Here is a 5,456-nt window from a genome sequence, read left to right as displayed (position 1 = left end):
AACTTTATTCTTTTAAGATCCAAATCCAGCCATTAAAAACATGAAAATAGCTAGTGTGCTTAATGAAAGAACTTTTCACAATATTTAATCCTGATCAAGCTTCAGTTGTGAAGGTGAGACAGAGATTCATTGTTGGGAATGGAGTAACTAGCACACAGTTTTTTAAGCCAACAGATATTTTCTCTGCATCTATGAACATCTTGTCTTATTTCCTTGCAATTACATTTTTTTTTTCCTTCCTTGAACAGCAAATATGTCATTTCTATCATTCTCCTGCTGTTAGCCTTCTGGAAGATGATTGAATTACCCAATCTTTGGAAGGAACAAGCTGTTTTATGTCTCTAGTGCCATGGATTCTCTTGCTCTGGGGCCTTTCTCAGGTTATTACAGATTTTAAGCTACTTTCACTGAGTAATGTTCTCCTGAAGGAAATGAAGAACTAAAAACTCTTTGACTACATGCAGTTCTCTCAGGCACAAAAACACAATGATGAGCTTTTTCTACACCTTAATGATCATTGGAAATTGTGAGGAATAAATCTAAGATTTCTGAAACTAGCCAGGAGAAAATATGCAACAAATTTATCTGCCATACTTGCTAAACTTCAGATTTCTGAACCGTGGAATCAGAATGTCCAAAGACAAAGTTCCTTGAACAGTAGTCCCCGACTTATGATTTATTCTGGTTTCAACCAACTGTGTTTGTAACCATCCCTTTTTGTTTGTTATGTAATTTGCTAATATTATCATCCTCAGATGTAATATTTCCAACCCTAGGACAAACAAAGATTGGATTTATTAATATAATGATATTGAAAAACAATAATAATGAAAACTAAAAAGAAAAATAATTGAGGAATTCAACTTTGTTCAGACCCCATATATGACAGAGTAGTTATCAGATCAGAACTCTGTCCAAAATTTGGGACTACCTATATTAGTTTTTATTGTTTTAAAATTTTTATTCCTGGATAATAGATTATCACAATTTAGTGGTTTAAAACAACACCCATTTATTATCTCAGGACCTGAGGCACGGGTTACCTTTGTTTTCAGAGTTTTGCAAGACTGAAATAGAGTTGTATCCCAGATGATCTTCCTTTCTGGTGTTTGATGTCTTCTTCCAATCTCCATAGTAATTAGCCACTGAGGGTCCTGGCTTATTACTGGTTGTTGATTTGCTTCAGGTCTTATAGGCCACCTACACTTCCTTACCATGTGGTCCTTTACATAGTGATTCACAACATGATGTGTATATGCTTTATAAAGTAAGTAAATTAGTAATTTGGATGTTTTTCATATGGGAAAGGGACCTTTAATGGTACAATGGTTAAGCACTTTGAAAGTTGATGGTTGGTACTCACTAGCATCTTTGTGGAAGAAAAGAACTGACTATGTTCTCAGAAAGATTACTAGTGAAATGGTTCTGTTCTGTCACATATAATTGCTATGAATCGAAATTGACTCAGTGGCACACAACAACAGCAATATGTGGAAAGAGCCTTAGTGGTGCAATGATTAAGTGCTTTACTATTAACCAAAATTTGACAATTCCAACCCACTCAACTGCCTCAAGGGAGAAAAACCTGAAAGCCTGATTCTATAAAGATTACAACATCAACAACAAAAACCTGTAACATGTAGAACTGATATGAATTGAAAATTCCTAAGCAGCACCTAACAATAACCTATGTGGAAACGATTGTGCAAGCATTTGATTATAGAACCTAGTGCAAACCTCACAGCAACCCAATATGGTATTTGTTAATTTATTTGTGTTCCATGAATGCCGCTGTGGGTTAATGAGCTAGACTGCAAATTTGATTTGTACCACAAGGTCAGCAGTTCAAGCTAGTGACTCTCTCAGCCCTCGATGGAGTTTCTGTAGGACTAAATGTTGTCTGTTCTGTGCCCTCAATCCAGAAGTAGTGCAGGCGTTCCCCAAAACAGCTGGGGGATCAGTGTATTTCTGTCCCAGGGACAACTAAGGATGAGAGGTCCTGCTAGCCCAGACCTTGCCAGAACCAGTTCTGCAGCTCTGGATAAGGCCACGGCTGATTCTAGATGCTGTAGATTGTGCTGCTAGCTTCCAACTCACTTTTATGTGAGTTTGACTGCTTTGCTGGGAGTGTACACAGGTGGAGGATGGTCATGTCTCTGATCACCAGGATAATGTGGGGTACAAGAAACAGGTTTGCATCAGTAACTGGTATGTCTCTGTATCACCAACTACCTTCTGCCTTCAAAGGCATTCAACATTCAAGATGGTCCTGCTGTACTTGGCTGGTTGGCACAAACCACCAGTCTCTTACTCCTCCTCCCATCCTGCCCCTCACCCTCATGTCTGTTCAGCAGCTTCTCAGAGTGAGAGCTTGTCTAGATTTGGAGCAGGGCTCCCCTGAATCCAGGGTTGGTGCATATCATTGCCCATTCACTTTCTTGGGTCTCACAACTGCGCTGTTCACCACTGAACAGTTCCAATTGCTAAGAAAGCAGGAGTTTTGATGGAAGGATACATGGGTGGGAGCTGGTCATGCCTTTTGTCTCAAGGGGAGTGTGGGAAACATAAAAAAAAAATTATACCTTTATCTCTCTGAGTCACTGATATGACTGCAGTACCAATATGCTGTCTTGTCTCTGAAGCCACTTATAAAGTCTAAGATGGCTTCACCTTGTTTAGTTGGATAGAAGTCACCAATCTGTCTATTTTTTTTGGTGGTGTTGTTGTTTTGTATTTTTTTCCACATCTGTTAAGCTTCTTCTCCTAGTTAGCATTCAGTCCAATTCTCTATCCATTTATCTGAAACTCAGGGTTCCAGGACTATAATCTGCACTGGTTTCATTCAGTTTTCCTTATCTTTGTTGTAGAAGGTCTGTGTAGAGTTATTGCCTAATCCTCCATCTTGGCACCTCACTCTATTATCCAGTTTTTATATGCGTGTAAGACAATTGAAAATACTATGACTTGTGTATGGTGCATCTTAGTCCACTAACTGATATCTTTGTTCTTTAATACTTTAAAGAGTTCTTGTGCTATAGATTTGTCTAATGCAATGTCTTTTTATTTCTTGACTGCTACTTTGATGAGTGTTGATAATATATCCTAGAAAAATGAAGCATCTGATAGCTTCAATATTTACTCCATCTGTCATAATGTTATTGATAGATCCTGTTGTGAGGATTTTTGTTTTCTTTAAATTTTGCAATACATACTGAAAGCTGTGATCTTTGACATTTATCAGTAAGTTTTAAAAATTGTCTTCAATTCAAGCAAGCAAGATTGTATCATATGTATATCACAGGTTCTTAACGTGTCTTCCTCTAATCTTGATGCCATATTATAATCTAGCTTCTCAGTTTCTTTGCTTGGCATAGAGATTGAATAAGCATGGTGAAAGGATATAAGCCTGGCATACACCTTTCCTGATTTTCAACCATTCAGAATATCCTTGTTTTGTTCAGTTCAAACTACCTCTTGGTATCTGTATAAATTCCCCATGAGCCCAATTAAATGTAATGTAATACCCATTCTTCTCCATTTTATCCACAGGTTATCACAATCCACAGTTGAGAACTTTTGCAGAATCAATAAAGCACAAGTAAACCTCTTTCTAATATTCTCTGTTTCAGCCCAGATCCACCTGATGTCAGCAATGATATCCATGTCTTCTTCTTGACTTGAATTTCTGGCAGTCTCTTGTCAATGTGTAGTTGTAACCAGTTTTTAATTATCTTTAGCAAAATTTTACTTGCATGTGATATTAATGATATTTTTAGATGGTTTCCACATCCCATTGGGTCACCTCTCTTTGAAATGGGCACAACTATGGATCTCTTCCAATTGGTTGACCATGTTGCTGTCTTCCAAATATTATGGCATAGATAAGTGAGCACTTCTAATGCTGTATCAATTTGTTGAAATATTTCATCAATATCTAGAGCCTGACTTTTTGTCAATGCCTTTTGTGCAGGCAGGATTACTTGCTTGCATTGTTGTTAAGTTCCATTGAGTCAGTTCTCACTCATAGAGACCCTGTGTAGAGTTTCTGAGGAATGGCTGGTGAATTCAAACTACTGACCTTGTAGTTCAAACTGACCTTTGGCCATTGTTTATCCTATAGTGTCACTCCAAGACTTCTTACTTAAGAACCATCAATTTTTGAAATTATTTAACTTCTACCATTTATTTTGGTACATTCTGCTTGTATATTCGTTCCACCTTCTTTTGATGCTTTATGTATCAGTCAATAAATTGTCCATAGACTCCTTCAGTATTGTATGTCAAGTCTAGAATTTTCCTTCTATTTTTTCAACTTGAGAAATTCTGAGCATGTTCTACCCTATTAGCTTTCTAATTCCAAGTACTTGTATATTTCATTATAATACTTTGCTTCCTCCTCTGCATCTACCCTTTGAAATTTTCTGTTAAGTTCTTTTACTTCCTCATTTCTTCAATTTGCATTAGCTTTCCAAGGATAAAGAGTAAGTTTCAGAGTTTTTTTCTGATATATAAATTGATTTGTTCTTTCCTTATTGCCTTTTTAATGACCTTTTCCATTCCTCCTGTAGGATGTTCATGATGTCATCCCACAACTCTTCCAGCCATTGATCATTAGTGTCTAATCATTAAATTTGTTCATCTGTGGGAAGATACAGTGGGAAAGTTCAATATCATCAGCCAAAACAAGGTCAGAAGTAGACTCTGGAAGCAGACAATCAATTGCTGATATACAAGTTTAGGCTAAAGCTAAAGAAAAAAATTAAAAGCCCACAAAATCAAAATATGATCTTGAAACACCACACCTGAATTTATAGATCATCTTAAGACAGATTTGATGCAGAAAACCAGAAAAACTGTGGGATGAACATCCAGAACATCATACAGAAAGAAAGCAAAAGATCACTAAAAAGACAGGAAAGCATTATAAAACAACACAGATGTCAGAAGAGACTCTAAAACTTGCTCATGAGCACAGAGATGCTAAAGTGACTGGGAGAAATCAGGAACTAAAAGAACTGAACATAAATGTGAAGAGACCTGGAATTAGGAAGCCAAAAGGGAAGAACACCTTCAGCATTTGCAGGGATAGAGCACAAAGAAATGCAGGAATGGCCACCCAAATGTCAATTTCAGTAGTGAGGATATTTGTTTTCTTTGTACTGAAGTGCAACCCAAATGAAAGGCTGTAGTGTAAGTATTTTAAGTCTTCTTCACTTTCAACAAGCACTGTTGTATTATCTGCATGTCTCAGATTGTTACTTATGTCACTAGGGGTTTGTACTCACTCAATGGTACCTAACAACAACAATGCCAACTCAAATCATTTCCCTTGCTCCTGCTGTCTCACGCTTTAGCTATACATAAGATAGGAATGAGTGGACAACTTTTCCTTCTGGAGCGTAGTGGTTACGAATCAGGCTGTGAACCTTAAAGTCAGCAGTTTGAAACTACCAGCT

The sequence above is a fragment of the Chrysochloris asiatica genome, unplaced genomic scaffold (genome assembly GCF_000296735.1).
Source record: "Chrysochloris asiatica unplaced genomic scaffold, ChrAsi1.0 scaffold00068, whole genome shotgun sequence".
Classification (NCBI taxonomy): Eukaryota; Metazoa; Chordata; class Mammalia; order Afrosoricida; family Chrysochloridae; genus Chrysochloris; species Chrysochloris asiatica.
This window is presented reverse-complemented; position numbering follows the sequence as displayed.